At 44.2% G+C, this 18,607-nt stretch overlaps 1 pseudogene; it reads right to left on the bottom strand.

The window, feature by feature from the left end:
• Positions 1 to 2,024: 2,024 nt before the first annotated feature.
• On the bottom strand, positions 2,025 to 13,601 carry LOC100751111 (annotated as a pseudogene).
• Between the last annotated feature and the right edge of the window lie 5,006 nt (positions 13,602 to 18,607).

Raw genomic sequence — 18,607 nt, 5'->3', positions numbered from 1 at the left:
TTTGGTGTACTCATTACCTATAAGAAAACCCCAAGCCCAGCCTTTCAAGGGTTTGGCTATGGCCCCTGTCTGAACTCCTGCCTCCCTTCCCTAGACTCTTAACTTTCCATGTCTTTGGCCAAGCCTTTGTCTATGTGTGAAATGCTTTTTCCACTTCTTTTCCAAAGCTGTACTCACAGGTAAGATGAAGCCTCCCACAAAACTGTACCCTTGAGGTGAAAGCTCATTTCTTACTCATATTTCTGTTCCCTGAGTCCCAACGTAGTATGTATTAGTTAGCTGTTGCTGCCTAACAAGTTGCCACCTAAATTAGTAGTTTAAAAACAATATTTTTGTTTATAGTGTTGCTGGGTCAAAACTCTCTGGTTCTGTGGATCATAAATCCTCATTTCACAGCATCTTACAAAGTACAGAACATCATTACCTGGTTATCAGGTCAGTAATCTCCCTGAAAACCCAAGTAGAGAAAGATTATCTTCAAAACTCACTCATGTAACTGTGGGCAGGGCCACATTCCCTCTACACTGTTTGGCTGAAGTTCCCCATGCTTTGGAAACTGTTAGCTAGAAGGCCCACTCAGCTGGGCTCGCAGGGCCCACCACACTGTGCTAGTTTTGTCAGAAAGAGCAAACTTGAGAGAAACCCTGAGCAAAGCACAAACCAAGCCTCCTAAAGACTTCTCTAGAAAATTCCAGTCCAGACTTGGTCATAGCTCACTCAAGAAAGTGAGTCCCTAGACCCAGCCTGTGGGGAGATGAGGAATGAGCGAGGGTGTATTGTTGACATAGGCATGGCCAAGGCAAGGACTGATGCCTCTGACCCCTGGGAGACTGGCAAAGCCTTTCTCTGATCTAAGTGTGGACGTGGACAGGGTGCAAGCACGAGTATTTACAAAATACTGACTGGTGCGTGCAAAGACTAGTTAGCAATTGTGGCTTCCTTTTCCAGGATGCTTGCAGTCTGAAACTTCTCACCCACAGAGAATCACCTCCAGAGGCTATCGAACCACACCCCCACACACCCGTGTGCTAATATAGTAAATACACTGAGGTTCCAGGTTGTTGCATAGTTGGTACAACTCCATCAGAGCATGCCCAACACACCTTACCACAGATTTTCTACATCTGTGCCTATGTGTCGATCCTTTCTTTACCCTCTTTCAGCGTAAGTCAGGTTTCCAGGCCCAAGCTACACAGGATGGGATGTGACACCACCCTTCATCCAAAGGAAAGAGATGACATAGGAGAGGCAAGGACCTGTGGGAGCCATTTGGAAAGCTTTTTATTAAACAGGGTTCCATGGTGTCCCAGATGTAGAACACAATGCATTGTCATGGTAGCATCTACCTCTACCTGTGTCTATGTGAGTTAAAATTCTCTCTGTCATCAGATGCGTGTTTGGAACCAAATGTTTCCAAGGTGTTGGTCGTTCACTGTTCTGTGTGGTAAAGGAGAGCATGAAATGAAGAGAAGAATCTCTGTCTTCATGAAACTACAAACCAGTTGGGGGAAGAAGACAATGACTAATCCAACCAGAAGATGTAAATTGTATCTGATGGCAAACAATTGGAAATTTGAAAATGCTGGGAGACTTAATGGTCTAAAGACCCCTGCATTAGTCAGAATTCTCATCACCATGACAAAACACCCGATGGGGACAAATCCAGAGAGGGCAGGATTATTTTGACTCACTGTGTCACAGGGATCAGACTCCATGGACCCATTGATTATAGGTGCGTGGTAAACAGAGCCTCGAAGCAGACAGGATATGTGACAGAGGCTATATGTCATGATGGACAGGAAACAAATTAGGCAAAAGGAACCCAGGACTGCATAACTGTCACAGGCATGCCTCCTGTGACCTGCAATGATTTGAATGTGAAACATCTTCTACTGGTTCATGTTTGAGTTTTTTGTTTGTTTGCTTGTTTGGTTGGTTGGTTGGTTGGTTGGTTTATTTTTTAGAAAAGCAGTTTTATTAAAAAAACAAAAACAACAAAAAGAAACTGGGACCAGAGCACAGTGTTAGTCCATCCAGGCCTTCAGTGTCCTGGTGGTGATCTTGTCCTTTTCAATGATGTAAACATTGACGCCTGTGTCCAATACAGCATCCTGGTCCACAGCATTCAGCATGGCTTGGGAAATGGTTTCAGACAGGTGTTCTGGATCCATGTTGGGCTACCAGAGAGACTCGCACATCCCATACATTTGTTTGGCACAGGTACCAATGACTACAAAGTCATCAGTCACCATGGAGCAGCCAATGAGGTCTAGAGAGCAAATGGAAAACTTAAAGGTCTTCAGATCCAACCCAGCAATGACAGACTCTGTGTAATAGGGACCAAACTGTTTCTCATACAAGAGGTTGGCCACCATGCTCATGAGGGTGTAAGGCTTGATTGCCAACCTTCCTTCAGCTCATACAGGTGCAGTCAGAACTTGAGGCGCTGGATAAATGTCTGGATGTTGGTGGCCAGCCCAGACAGGCCTATGGAGAGTCTGTCACCCAAAACACCTGTCCACAGTGCTGGCCACACAGTTCTTTCCCTTCATGGCCATGACAGCCCCTCCCTTGTGGGACATGATTACACTCTAGTAGGACTCTGATTGCCACTGTGATTCCTGCAAACAGGCTCTGGCTTTCTCTCCATGTCTAATTTTTTTTAATGTCAATATACCAATATATGCGTGTTTCTAGAATTATCATTCCTTTACCTGTGACTTAAAGAGAGCCACAGCTCTGATGCACTCCCGGTTAAGCACACTGAATTTCTCAACCTTAAGGCAGCTGGCATTAGGTTGATTGACTTCATCATAGGGCTGCCTGCCCTATGCACTGTAGGGTGTTTGGCGGCTTCCTTGGTTTCTTCACTAGATACCAGTGGCACCTGTGGTGATATATTGTTTATTATCTGATAAAGCAACGGGAGATCAAAATGCAAAGCTAGCCACAGCCATAGAGGCCAGGCAGGGGTGACACACACCGTTAATCCCAGGACTTGGGACACAGAGGCAGAAGGATCTCTGTTAGTTCAAGGCCACACTGAGCTACACAAAATTGATCCAGTCTAAAAGAGAAACAGCTCACACAAAGGTGATCTCAGCACTTGGGATCACATACCTTTAATCCAGCACTAGGGAGGTGGAGACGGGAGTGATATGGCTGGGCAAAGAGAGGAATCTAGGAACTCAGAGGATTGAAGTCTGAGGCTTGGTGGAGAGCAGTGCAGTATGGATTGTACTGTGAGGATTCGTGGAGACAGGATCACCTGTTTTGGTCTGAGGTAGAGGCAAGAGTCACTGGCTTGGCTACTTTACTTCTCTGATCTTTCAGTTTGAACCCCCAATATTATTCCTGTTACAGGCACCTTGCAAACCAAGAAAGGAAAAAAACATCTTCGACATTGCTGAATGTCCCTTGGAAGCCAAAACAACCCCTCTGAGAACAACTTGCCCAATAGCTCAGGTATTGGGAAATTACTAACCCTGTTTGGCCTTCAGACATTGGTTTATAACACGGAGAAAATGTCCTTAGCACATGTCTAAGGAAAGAAAGGGGAAAGAAACAATGTTCTTTGGAATGTCTAAGCTCAACGCTCCTGTGAGCTTAGAATACTCAGTGGAACAGTTATGTGGTATGGTGAGCATCCCTATGAAACAGAGCTACATAATGGGAGAACTGGATCTCATGCTGTGCTGTGTTTGTGAAGTAGGTTCCCAATCAATATTGCTTTAATGATGATGAAATACTGCCCATACAGATCTCCCCATTGGCACTACTAAACCTTTGGTACCTAGCACAGAATAAGTGCTTAATGAATGTTTAACAGTGTTATTTCATGTACTGAGGTCATGTACTGAAGTGGTCTCTTTTGTTCATTCAAATGCATTTAAGTTACCCAACACTTATCAATCATATGCAATGACCCAAGCCACGAAGAAATGGATTGAATGGCAATAGCAGTAGCTCTGCACAGCATCTTAATACAGTGGCACACATCAGCCCATGTTGCAGGGGATTCTAGTCGACTATGAAAGACGAAACAGCCAGCTATCAGAGAAGAAATCTGCCTAGCCCTGTCAATCTTTTCCTTGCATTGATCCCTAGGAAGAGGCATTTCTCAAGAATCCAATCACATTAACGTGAACAATTATATAAGGTGAAGTCATTCATTTGAGAACTGTAAAGAAATCGATCACATATTCCCCACCTTCGTAACAAGTAATAGTGGACTCCACTGATGATTTTATCTCAAGCATCAGCTCTGAGACATACTAGCTTCCAGGAGAACTGTGAAGGATTCTCAAGTAACAACCAAGCCCATAGTTGGTCTCTGCCAGGGCCCAAGCAAGGGGGTAGTGGCTCATTTCCAGATACAGAGCATAAATGCTTTAGCCTCTTCCTAATATGTCAAAGAATCCTTATAAATGTGCTTCACCTTCTTGGCTAAATGACAACACTACAGTTTTGCCATTATTGGTCCAAATTCTGGGAATTATCCTGGACTTCTTCCTCTCACAACCCCAAAGTATCTCCTTAGCAAATGTTAGTGGCTCTGCCCGGGGCAGACATCTACTTCCATAGGGATCAGCCCCCTGCAAGTCTTTTCTGGCTTCTCTTTTCCTTCCCAACAAAGCTCCCTAATTGTCCCTGAATCTGTTGGGATCTTAAGTGATTTTAGACCTTTTGGTTCCAAGTTCCCTCCAACTGGCACACTCCCTGGCCAGACAACCACATTCCAACTCTTCCTTTGTCTTCCCCACAAGGCCTTTCTCATTCACAGTCACAGCACCCACAGCATCCCTACTCCAGACCGTTTTCCTTGACTTGTGGACACTCTATACACGTTTGTTACATATTTGTTGGGTGGTGACATTTTCTTCTTTTGCTACACAAGTGCCAGGGTTTCTACCCAGTCCATGTACCAGTGTATCTCTACAAACCAATCACATGGCGGTGGCTTCCTAAACATCAAATGAACAAAATGATTAGAGGGACAATGGGGTTGTTCGGGCTAGAGTTATCTGAAAGGAGGGAACCTTAACTGAGAAAATGCCTCCATAATCATGCTGTAGGGCATTTTCTTAATTAGTGATTGATGGGGGAGGGCCCAGCCCATTGCGGGTTTTATAAAAGAGGCTGAGCAGGCCAGGGAAAACAAGCCAGTAAGCAGCATTTTCCCATGGTTTCTGCATCAGCTCCTGCCTCCAGGTTCTGTTTGAGCTCCTATCCTGACTTCCTTCAACAATGAACAGCAATACAGAAGTATAAGTCAAATAAACCCTTTCCTCTCCACCTTGCTTTTTGATCATGGTGTTTCATCCCAGCAATAGAAACCCTAACTAAGGCAAGGATTGTAGATTGGTAATATTTAGTAAAACTTGGAAGCATGGAAGCCTCTTTGTCTCTGCACAAAGTACCGCACCCAGAAGTGCTTTGCTCCCTTCAGTAAGGTGAATGTCTCAAGATGCGTTGTCCAGTGGCAGGGGAGATGTAATCTCGGCAATGGGGAGGCAGAGACAGGCAGATCCCCAAGGTGCTCTTGCAAAATCAGTGAGCACCAGGTTCAGTGAAAGACTATCTCAAAAAACGAGGGAAAGAGCAATTGAGGAAGACACTGGTACTGACTGACATCTAGTCTCTATATGTACATCTGCACACACATATGTATACACAGACACCTCACACATACACACAATGATACACTGTGCAATACGAGAGTTATTACTCACAGATGTCCATTTAGGTATAACTTGAGTTTCTTAAGATTGAATTAAACTGCCCTCAGCCAGAGAGTTACATTTCAAGTACTCAATCAGTAGCCACACATTCTGGCTGCCACCAGATTGACCAGTAAAGATATAAGATTTATACAAATTCAGAAAGTTCTACTGACCAGAACCAGACCAGAAAATCTACCCTGATTACCTCACAGTGGTTGTTATGTCTAGTGTGCTAATTGGAGAGGCCAGACAAACGTTTTTAAATCACAGAGGGCCTAGGAATATGGCTCAGTCAATAAAGTGTCTGATGACCAAGCATGAGGACAGTTCAGATTCCCAGCGTGGATTAAATGGGCATGGCAGTCTGTGCCATGAGCTCTGTAGAGGGAGGGGAAAATAGGAGGTTCTCTGGAGCTCTTGGCTAGCCACCTTAGCCAAAGAGATGAGCTTTGTGTTCAACAAGAGAATCTTCCCCCAGAAGCTAAGGTGGAAGACCCGAAAGACTGATCAGTGACCACAACACCCGCACATGTACACTCACACACTCACACACACACACTACACACCACACACTAAATGATGCAACAGGGGGCAAATAGAGCTGATGTTATATAGAGAAGTCGACACATCTGAATTTGTAGCTGTCACCTTTAAAAGCAAGCTAGGTCTCTCTCTCTCTCTCTCTCTCTCTCTCTCTCTCTCTCTCTCCTCTCTCTCTTCTCTCTCTCTCTCTCTCTCTCTCTCTCTCTCTCTCTCTCTCTCTGTGTGTGTGTGTGTCTGTCTCTCTCTCTCTCTCTCCCTCCCTCTCCCATCTTTCTCACTACAAACTGTTTTTGTATCTGTCAAAAGAACTGCAAATATATTTTGATTGACAACAGGCTTTGAGATGGCTTAAAGTTACAACAGGTTAGGATCAAATGAGCTACAAGTAAAATACGACTGAACTTAGTGTGATCTAATTTTAACCCTACCAAATAACAACAAAAATCACATTTCCCAAAGCAAATACTAAAGATGCCCTTTCATTTTTAATCAAATGATTATTTATTTTAGAAACAAGCCAAGCTCTCCTCTTTTTCAAATTTGAGAAAAACTTTTGTCATATCGAAACTGGAATAATCTTACTATCTTCCCAAGTCCATGTTTTTCAACATGGTGATCTTTTATATTTTACTATTGGATTAATGAAAAGTGCCACTGCCTCTTTATTTAATTCTCTAATTAACAGTTTTTTATTTCTCTGTGCCTCAATCCTCTGTCGGTAGTGTCTGTTCAGCCATCTTGGGAGTTTCTGACTCTCTTGTTCATCCTTTTGAGTTTCCTTGGTCCTTCATCTAGACAATGACCTTGAGTTGATGTGGCATTATTGAATGAATGGATCTGTGAATAATAAATGGCTTGATGAATGAGTACCTAGATAACCCAGTGAAGAAGTTATCACATATGTCTATGGATGGCCAGTCTTTGACTACATGTCCTCACTTAGAAAATGCTGGGGGAGGGTGGCAACTATGAATAAGTGATCTGAAAGGAGGATGGGGAAAATGGAGGAGGCTTTAATTAGGGAGATCAATACAGAAGAATGAAGGTACAATAATAGTAAAGATGTCTGAAAAGTCATAAAGAATCATACTATTAACTATCTACCTAAAAAAAAAAAACTGTAATACATGTAAGTGTGTGTGGGGTGTGTGTGTGTGTGTGTGTGTGTGTGTGTGTGTGTGTATACATACTTATTTTAAATGAAAATTCCCCATCTGGGCTAACAATGCTCCCCCCAGAAGCCATAGACTATCTAATAAAAACCCAAACACCAAGCATGAAAGCCATCTTTTTGAGTTGCAGGTCAGGGTTAGTTATCCAATGGACTCCCAAAGCATGATAGGCTATTGCTGTAGCTCTTGCTTGTCTCCCAGAGAAGGGAGGTAGGTAAGCCTTATTGCTGAAGACACCATGCACTTTGGACACAGGACCCAGAGGCTCCTGAGATGGATCTGACCTAAAAAGCCTCCTCCCTGAGGACTTCCTTTCATGATACCAGAAGGTGCCTGTAAGCATCCTAAGGGAGGGAAGCAAGCAACATTACTACCCATTTTTGATGTCTATGAACCAAAGCAATGGCCAGCATGGCACAATAATCCTAAGGGTCCGATAACAGCAGGAATACCTTGGCCGTCACCAACATCTCTCTAATTGGGCTTAGGCCCACTCAACAAAAAGGAAATCATGCCTGGTACTGGAAACCCAGCCAACTACCCAGGACTAGTGAAGTCATGGATCTTGGAGGAGAACCTACAACTTCCACTTCACTAAACCAATATAATCTCTTACCTACATTCTAAATAGCTATCCTTATACCCACAGATAGGTGTAGTTATTACCTCTAATCAAGGAAGCTTCTCCTTGCAGCAGATAGAGACCATTACAGAAAACACCACAACCAATCAAAATGCAGAGTGGTAGGGCCCAGCTGCAACTGAAACATCCACAACACAACTCCTTCACCTAGGGCTAGGCGATCACTGTGGAAGGGGAGGCAGGGCAGAAAGACTGTAAGAGCCAAAGGAACAGAGAGTTTGTTGTGAGCTTGTGTCTCCTAGAAATGTCAGAGAAGCTGCACCCATGAAGTCCCATAACCATGGCTGCCGAAACATGATCTGAACAAGGACCACACCATTAGGCATATTAATGTGCAAGGTGGAAAGTTCATAAGGCTTCGACCATAGACAAAAAGCTACAGGAAACTAAGGAATGCTGAAAATGGAAATAGTCTTCCCCAGGGAAGAGCACACCAACTGGTTATCCATTAGCATATGATCTGCCGTGATAAACATATACATATAAGTAACATACAAACAGGGGCTGCTAGGTTCACAACCAAAAATACAAGTAACATACAAACTGAGCAAGTGGTATTTGTATAATTATGAATAAATGTATTATATATATATATATATATATATATATGTATATATATAATGTCTATATCTTTAAAAAAAAAAAAAAGAGGTCATGAACTTCCAAAGAAATTCCAAAAAAAGTACATGGAGAGGATGGAGCAAGAAAAGGGAAGGTGGGGAAATAATATAATGTCAAAAGAAAAAAGCCCATTTTCCAAAGGGACTCTATCACAGAGCAGAATAGCATTATCGCCTTGGATCAGGGATAACAGGTAACAGCAGGGAATAGATACTGTCTTGCTATGACAAAACACCACAACCAAAGCAATGTGGAGAGGAAAGGGTTTATTCGGTGTAAGCTTCCACATCATAGTTCACCGAAGGGAGTCAGGACATGAACTGAAGCAGGGCAGGAACCTGGAGGCAGGAGCTGATGCAGATGCCACAGAGGGGTGCTGCTTACTGGCTTGCTCAGCCTGCTTTCTTATAGAATCCAGGACCACCAGCCTAGAGATGGCCCCACCCACAATGGGGTGGGTCCTCCCACTTCCCCACAGTCACTAATTAAGAAAATGCCCTATAGTCTTGCCTACAGCTCAACATTATGGAGGCATTTTCTTAATTGATGTTCCCTCCTCTCAGATGACTTTAGCTTCTGTCTAGCTGACATAAAAATCATCCAGCACAGAATCTATGAGCCACCAATATGCCACACAGTCCTCATACAATCACAAGGAGCTAGAAGGTACCAAAGTTCTGAATGGATGTTTTTTAATGTATTTGGATGTTATCCAAGTCACAGGCAGAGAGTATTCACCAAAAGTATTTCTGGGTGTACTCCCATTTAAGCTACCATTAACACCTGATAACCTTGACTAAAGTGAGGAGGCTCTCCTTCATCTCCCCTTGTTGGTTTCCAGGGGAGACGATAAGATAGGTCCAAGCTCCAACATGCAGAGCCATGCCTATGTCTGGAAAAGCTCCAGCTGGAGAACATAAATGCCCCCTAAAGTCAGCATCCAGGCTCACAAGCCATGTGTAATTGTTAACTTTGATTTCCCAGAATGGTCAACTGGGGGGAAAGACCGTCCCTGAGAGTGGGCAGCACCTTCTGGAAGACAGCCCAGACATTAAGAGGACCAAGGGGAAGTGCTGCTCTGCCTGACCACCTTTGTTCCTGTTGATGCATCTATTCTGTGTTGCTGCTGTCTAAATCTGGCTCCACCAGCCTTCCCGTGTAGACTGGAGACCAGCTCTTCTTCAGGAATCTTCCACACCTTCAGCATCAGAGTGGGATGACTGCAGCATCCAGCTGTGAGGACAGAACAGCGACCAGACTCTTATGTTCTCTGGTGTGGGGATGGTAACTGTTGGACTACCCAGCCACTGTTGTGTAAGCCAATCTAACACATTCCTTCATCTAATGTACCCTTCTATCCCCTCTGCTCCTCTAGGAAGCCCTGACTCATAATACCATGTGATCCGGCCAAAGTGGGGGACAATGACTGTCCCTATGCCATGGAGTCTTACACATGTAGAATGTACAGGCAAGTGTGCAGGACCAAGAATCGTGCTGGGCATGCCATAGCCCTCCAGAAGCCATGGCTAACATGATGGCAATGGCAATACACATAAAGAAGTGTTTGTCAATAATATGTTTCCATCCTAGGACACAGTTTGTCACATGGACATCTGTCGGACAGACCTGGGTGGGGCTTATAATAATTACAGAGCAACAGGCACCACATATGGCAGTTCAAAACTACCCCACCACAGGAGCAAGCAGCAGAATACAGCACCTATCACTCAGACTGGCCTAAGTTCAGACCCCAGCTCCATCACTTACCATGTATGCAGTGCAGACAAATAGTCAACCTTGCCTCATTTGCTGTTCTGTAAATAGAGGTGACAGTAGTGCCGTGAGCTCATTGTGCTGTTAGAAAAATGAAAAGCCGCATTCAGCTCTTGCCCTGTTGCCAAAGAAGTGTTCAGGAAAGAGAGCCATAGCAACTGACCCACACTGGTCATGGTGCTGATGGTCCAGAGCATCGACCTGTTTCTTTGCATATATACAAGACTTGGCTCACTTCTTGCAGTGCTGGGGATCAAACCCAATGCCTTGTAAGCACTCTTAACACTGAGAGTCATCCTCAGGACCACCACAGGCCTTGGGTCATAGAACCACGGAGTATGAATGTGAAGTGTGTGTATGATCATGTGCCCAAGCCTTCTCTTTAGAAAGCAACAAACTGAGATCTAGAGGTAGAAGTTACTGTCCAGCCATACCCTATGGGCAGAAGGTAGCATTAGAGAGTAAAAAGTCTGCTCTGGCCGGGCGTTGGTGGCGCACGCCTTTAATCCCAGCACTCGGGAGGCAGAGGCTGGCGGATCTCTGTGAGTTAGAGGCCAGCCTGGTATCCAGAGCCAGTGCCAGGATAGGCTCCAAAGCTACACAGAGAAACCCTGTCTCAAAAAACAAAACAAAAAAAAAAAAAAAAATTCTGCTCTGGGGAGATGTTGATAGCAAGCATGAGCCTGAGTTCCCCACAGCATAAGTAAAAAGCCATGCATCCTGCCATGCCAGTGATGGAGAGACAGAAGACGGAGACAGCTAGACTCCTGGAGTCCACTGGTCAGCTAGTCTAGCCTAATTGGAGAGTTCCAGGCCAATTAGAAACCCTGACTCAAACAAAAAGTAAGGCAGGGCAGGGTAGATGACTAAACATGTAAATGAGTGCTGTGCAAGCCCAAGGACCAGAGTTCAATCCCCAGAACCTACAAAAAAGCATCAAGCAAGGGCATTTGTTGTAAACCCAGTGCAGGCAGGCAGAGAGAAGCAGATCTCTGGGTCCAACTGCACAGCCAGTGTAGCTGAACCAGTGAGTTTCCAGATAAAATGACAGACTCTGTCTTGAAAAATAAGGTGAAGAACAACTGAGGAAGAAACCCAAGGTTGGCTTCTGGCCTCCATGGGCAAGCAGATGGACACGCATGTGCCTGCACAGACATACACAGATATGTACACACACAAAGAAAAAATGGAAGGTGCCTGAGAAATGCTATCTGAACTTGTCCTCTGAGCTTTACGTGTGTGTGTGTGTGTGTGTGTGTGTGTGTGTGTGTGTGTGTGTGTGTGTGTGTGTGCGCGCGCGCGCGCGTGCGCGCGTGCCCATGCTCTTAATCTCTGGGTTGTAACATGAGTTTTAATGTGTCTTAATAATAAAATCCCAGAGTCAGATATAGGGGGAAATGCTGAGAGATCAGAGAGATGAAGGAGTAAAACCACAGTCACCTTACCTACGCAACTTCCCAGCTGAAAAAAGACTGAGCTCCTATCTTTTTCTGCCTTATTACTTCCTCTCTCTGCCCAGCCTTCTCACTTCCTGTATGTCTGTACAGACCTCCAGACCTCCATGGTTAACTAGTGGCTAGTTAACCACTGATCTTCAGGAAAGCTTTATTTGTTAGCGTATAAACAAGATCTCTCTCCAGCCCCTTCTTTCTCTTCTGACTTCCTCATCATGCAGTCATGGGTTCATGGTATCACCTTACAATTGCTTAGCACATGGTCCACTTCTGGGTAACATAACCTAAAACTTCCACAAATATGATGAATTGACTAAAGAAGGAAAATGTTGGTATAAAATTGAACACCTTGACAGGAGAGCAGGAATATATGCACATCAGAAAGTTGAAACAGAAGGTACAGGCTGGTCATTGGCAGCTATCCAGCCTAGGTCTGCTCAAGTTCAAATACACTTACAAATCTCTAGACAGGACCTTTACTCATCTGTAAAGTCGTTGCACCTCTTCTGGAAACATGCCTGTGACACAAGTCATAAGCATCTCTCCCCATCAGCTGGTACCCACAACCCATAAAATATTGGTTTCTCTCTTCCCTCAAAGCCCCCCCCCCCCCCGCCCCACATTCTTCAAACAGAAGCTGTTAACCTAGAAATCTTGGTTGCTCATTTTACCTTCCCCCAACACATCAGTCAACAAGAAAATTAATGGGAGGGATTCTGACCTAAAGCTTTTAAACCAGGCCAACAGCTCAAGGCCAAGCAGCAATTCCACAGCTAAGCATAGTAAACAGTCTGTCTCTGCAAATGTGTTTTCTCATCTGTAACACTGGGGAGCTAGTAAGCCTGACCAACAGCAGTGTGCTGGCTAAACTATGCAGCTATAGGAACAACAGTGTGCTGTGTGTTGTTGTTACATTATGGTCTCCCTCCTGCCCGCTGTCATGGCTTCCTATAGCTCTGTCCTGGTGGTAGGCTCTCTTCAGCTAGGGATTATAGAAGCAAGCCTTCCTCCCCTTTCATCATGAAAGACTGGTTTGGAGTCTGTCTTTGAACCAGTGAGAGAAGAGAGCATGCAGTCTTCTAAGAATAGCGCACTAATCTTAAGGAGACCGGCCTTGGGAACAGAATCAAGAGCCACAGAAAAAACAAGAGCAAAGCTATTGTGATGGGTTTTAAAGCTTCCTGGAAAATGATTCATGGGTCTCTGCTTCCAATTTAAATTTCACTGTCGTTTCCTAAAGATCTTTAAGAAATGATGTCATTTGTCCCCAGTTGTTTTGTAATTAACTTGTAGGTCAAGATCCCAATGGAAAATCCAATGAAAAATGAACATGATATCAGTTTCAAAATATGACCACCATGAAGCCTAAATTCCTCTGCACTGCACTGAGAAGAGGAAGTCATATTTCATTCTATAGACGCCTGTCTAGCACAGTGAGTATTGATTAACAACATTGGCAAACTACTTCTTTGAGAGTGAGGGTAACTGGGGAGTGAACCTAGGGCCTCACACATGCTAGGCAAATACTCCACCATGGAGACATAATCCTAACACTCCTTTTACTTTTTACTTCAAGAAAGAGTCTCACCAAGTTACCTAGGATGGCCTTGAACTTGTGATTCTTCTGTCTCAGCAGGGATCCTTGCAAGTGGCTGAGATTATAGGCTCTCATCACTGTACACAGTTTAAACAACGTCTAAAGGCTGGCTAATTTTTGTAACAAACAGAGCCCAAACAGTAAAGTTATTGTTTCTTGATTTTCTAATAGTTATGGGTAGGTAGACACTGACAGGAAAAATTCTAGTGCAGTTTGTTGGGGAGTACATTTTCAGAACCTTTGCCATCTTCAATATTTGAATTCCCAGGTGGCCTGGATAAGACCCATGCATTGAGGGTTTCATCCCTTCCCATGATTCTCTTAGGATGTGTTTGAGAGGTGCAGCCTCATGAAAGGTCTTGTTTAGGTTTGGGGAATAAACTTTCAATGGGGACTGTGGCTCTGATTTCTTCCTCTCTTGCTTCATCTGTCTGACATAAAGCTAGTGGTAAGATAGATTGCTTTTCTCCTCTGGCAGCTTGCCTAGCACCTACCAGTCAGTCAGTAAGGAGGAAGCTTCCAGGTCAATAACAGCTGATTTCCCCATATTCTATGATTGAAAGAGTTTTAAAACTCTTCAGCAATTGAGGTTTACTGTCTCCCTCACTTGTCTTATTGCTCTAGCTAAGACTCAGAGCATTATATCAAGCAGGAGGTAGGAATTACATGGACATCCTCATAATGTTCCTGATTTTAGCAGAAATTCCTTGTCTCCACTTAACAAGGCATTGGCCCTGTGCTTACTGTATGTTGTGTTTATTATGCAGAAATATGTGGCCTATGTGCTCAGGTTCTCCAGGGTTTTGTCATGAAGTGATGTTGGATTTTGTCAAAGGCCTTTTCTGCATCTACCCAGGAGTTTATGATGTTTCTATCCCTGAGTCTATTTATATGGTGGATTACGTTTGTTGGTTTACATATGTTGAATCAGTCCTGTATCTCTGGAATTAAGCCAACTGGATCATGGTAGATGATCTTTTTAATGTGTTCTTGACTTTGATTTGCAACTATTTCTTTGAGAGTTTTCCATCCATATTCATCAGAGTTATTGGCCTATGATATACATATTTGGGCTTCATAAGAAGAATCTGCAAATGTTCCTTCAAACTTTAAACTCAAATGCCTTTAGACATCTCCATATGGGATAGACTAACCTGAAAAGCAAAAGCTGTGTTTCTTCTTGAGCCTGCTCCATCTCTCATCTTACTGTACTGGTGAGAAGCAGAACTGTATACTTGCTCTCCCCAAGCTTGTGGGCATAGGGAGATTGCTCACCAGCCAAGTCACTTGCTTTAAAAGTTTTAGGGCCAGAGTTGTTTCCCAAAAGCTTCTAAAAAGCTATTTCATCTTTATCTCCTCCATCTTTGTTTCAAAGAGCCAATTCTGTCCAGTATGTCTCAAAACTATCTCTCCTTGCCTCCTAATTTCTACTCTTAGATCAGCCCCCATTGTGTGTGTGTGTGTGTGTGTGTGTGTGTGTGTGTGTGTGTGTGATAGTCATACATATGTGTATGCACATCCCCATATACGCATGTGTGTATATGTGTGTGCACACACATGCATACATGCGTGCACATATATGTGAGGTGTACATGTACATGCATGTGAAAGTCCAAGGTTGACATGCAGTGTCTTTCTCTATTGCATTGAGTTAGAGTTTCTCCCAGAAGAAAAAGCTCACCCTTTCAGCTAGTCTGGCTAGGAAGATTGCCTTAAAGATTCTTATACCTCTGGTGCGCTGGGACCACAGGTGTGTCACTGTGCCCACTGGCTTTTTAGAAGCTTCTGGGAAACTGAACTCTGGCCCTAAAACTTTTAAAGCAAGTGACTTAGCTGGTGAGCCACCTCCCTATGTCCACACTCTTTCAATAATGGGCTTTGAGAATACCCTCCCAGTGCTCCCTACCAGTTCCCCTTTGCTAACCAGTTTTCAGTTCCCAGAAGGATCTCTCCAAACTGACTCTCAAAGCACCACTTCCCTGCTTAAAACAATGTGTGGGCCTCTTTCTTTCAGTAGCCAATTCAGCTGTCTAAGTTTTTTTTAGTTGTGTGAATGAGGGTGCATGAATATATGCCACCTCTTGCAGATGCTGTAGAGGGCATAAGAGGGCACTGGCTGCCCTGAAGCTACAGTTACAGACAGTGTGAGCTGCCCAGTGTAAGCACTGGAACCCTGTGGGTCCTCGGGCAAAGCAGGAGGCTGCTTTTCCCCAGGAGCCACCTCTTCAGCCCCAACTTGTTAGAGTGAATCATGACATCATCACCAACTCAGATTCTTTTTCTGTTCTTTTATTATCCTTTCCTCCCTCTTCCCCAGTCCTTTGTGTTGACCACAGAAAAATTTAAAAAACAATGACTGTTTCTAAATATATGGCACTTTGTGGGGTATGCCTTGAATAGAACTATTATTTTCCTTGGAGCATCCTTTGATTCTTCTAAGAACCACTTCTTTTCCTTGTGTTCCTGCAGGATGCTGCCCCTGACTCTGTTAGGAAGTTAGTTGTCCTGTCTCTCACAGTTACTTGTGTCCCTCTCTATTAACACCTGGATGGTAGATTTGGAATGGCATGTCTTTCTGTAGTCCCATGAATTTCAGTTTGTATAGTGAGCAGTGGTATCTAGCAGGCCTTAATAGAGGCTGGACATGTAGCAGGTATGCAGGATAATGTTGTTGAATATGTTTATCCATTCAAAGTTTAGGCTGCTGCTGCAAAGACAGCATATGGGATCCTGGACCTGAGTTCCAATCCTGTCTTTTTATCCACGGCTATTTGACATCGCTACATTGCTCCCGTGTCCTCTTTCCTGTAGAAGCGGGCATGCCATCCACACAGAAGCTGTCCATCACCATGAAGCTCATTCAGTGAGAGCTGAAGAAGCACTTGCTTGTGAAGCACTTACCCCAGTGCCTTTGAAAGACCTGGATAGCTGTTGGCTGCTATCATTCTCACCACTGACATCTTTACTCTCCACTCAGACCATCAGGCGGCATTGAAATGTCAGTTGAAAGGCCATTACAGACTCCAGTTGAGGCAAGCCAGAAAAACTACTCAGATTGAAAGGGGTACAGTTTGTGACATCATCCCACACACCAGGCAGACACAGTACTTTAGGGGTGAAGGAAGGGGGAGTATAATCACAGAACCAGTGTGATTGGACACTTAGAAGCCAGAGCACTCCTCAATGTGAACCTGAAGCCCATCACATGTACACTCTGATGAGGACAATGGTAAAGATGGACATCTGGCTTTAATCTACTAACCACCCTTTGCAAATCTTCCTCTGGGGCTCAGTTTCCTAATCTATAAAATGGGCACAAAATTATATATATAACCCATCCCCAATGGGTTAGACATTGTGTTGTTATATGATGCTGTTGAGCTTGAAAACTCAATACAAAAGTAAAGGCAGTTGTTTCTCAAAGACAGTGGTAATTGACCTTCTTTGGGTGCCCAGGAGAATGGGCAGAGCCGAAGCCACACAATGATGTGTCTCTTAGTCTATTTTCTGTTGACCAAATGCCTGAGGTTAAGGACTTATAAACAGGGAAGGTTTCTATAGCTTGCAGCAGTGGAGTTCAAAAGCATGGCAATGTTGGAAGCACTCATTTTTAATTGTGCCCCAGTAGGATGATGTCCCAGACTCTATGAATCATATGGCAAAAACCAATGTGCTAGTGACAAACAGGTGTGTTGGAGGAGGCAGAACACTATTGGAGAATGTGCTCTACAAGGACACACTTGTGCAGTCACTGATCCGGTTCCAGAATGCCCAATTCACTGGCAGAGACTTCACTCAGCCTTTCAAAAAAAAAAAACAAAAAAAACAGTCATGTACTCAAAGGAGCAGAGACCCTGTAACACGGTCACCTTTTAACACCATTGCACAGGCAGTCACAGCAGCATGGGTTTATGGGGAGGGAACAGACCACATCTGGAGGACTCAGGAACTGGGCTACAAACTGGCCTATCAAATAATTTACTGCAAACAAGACTGATGAGATCCGCATTAGTGTGCACACTAAAATCACATCTTGGAGTCCTTAACGAGAGGAATTTCCAAGGCCCATTTGGAAGAATATGACCTAATGTCACATGGGAGAACCCAGCTTTCAAGTGTGCTCATACAAAAATAGTCATTGTGAGTGTTTTCACAGAGAACAGATAGACATCCCATAGCTTAAGGGCAGCGGTGGTGCAGGCCTTTGCTCCCAGCACTCAGGAGGTGGAGGCAGGAGGATCTCTGTGAGTTCAAGGCCAGCCTGATCTCCAGAGTGAGTTCCAGGATAAGTTCCAAAGCTACACAGAGAAACTCAATCTCGAAAAAGAAAAAAGAAACAAAAAGATTTTCAGTGGAAATACATTAACCCTCTATTAATCCTGTATCTGTTACTTTTCACATGGCTAGGACAAAATACCTGACAAAAGCCACTTTAAAAAGAAAGGGTTTGTTTGTTTTGGCTCAGGGTTCAAAGGTGCAGGTACAATCTGTCCAGGAGAGGAGGGTGTGGCAGCAGAGAGGAGGGCGTGGCAGCAGAGAGGAGGGTGTGGCAGCAGTGAGGAGGGCGTGGCAGCAGGAATCTGCAACGCTGCTCACTCTCATCTGCAAACCTCACAGCAAAAGACACTCAGCTCAACTTTCTCCTTTTATCCAGCCAGTTAGACGCCAACCCACCCACCTCCGCCCCAACCAACCACCTCCACCCCACCCATCCCTATCCATGGAAGGTGAATCTTTTCTGCCTCAATTAATCTAATCTAAATAAATCCCTCATAGGCATGCCCTGGGGCTTGTCTCTCAGGTGACTATGTCTCAGCACGTTGACAGTCAATGTGACCATAACAAGCCCCTAATATGGGTCAGCCACATCCTTAGCTGTTAAAGGCATTACTTACTATTAATCCTTCTTTAAGCTCTAAAAATGTAGATACCACAAACCCCATTTGGGTGCAGGTGGGCAGAGGGTAGGGGTGAGCAGAGTTGGAGAGTGAAGCCCGGAGAGGTGTAGTGATTTAACACTGGTCAACACAGCATGTATGTGGTAAAACAAACCTTGAGCCTGCACCCTATTCCAAAGCTGA

Source organism: Cricetulus griseus, chromosome 8, assembly GCF_003668045.3.
Source record: "Cricetulus griseus strain 17A/GY chromosome 8, alternate assembly CriGri-PICRH-1.0, whole genome shotgun sequence".
Lineage (NCBI taxonomy): Eukaryota > Metazoa > Chordata > Mammalia > Rodentia > Cricetidae > Cricetulus > Cricetulus griseus.
The sequence above is the reverse complement of the archived record's forward strand: the minus strand, read 5'-3'. Positions and strand labels throughout refer to the sequence as shown.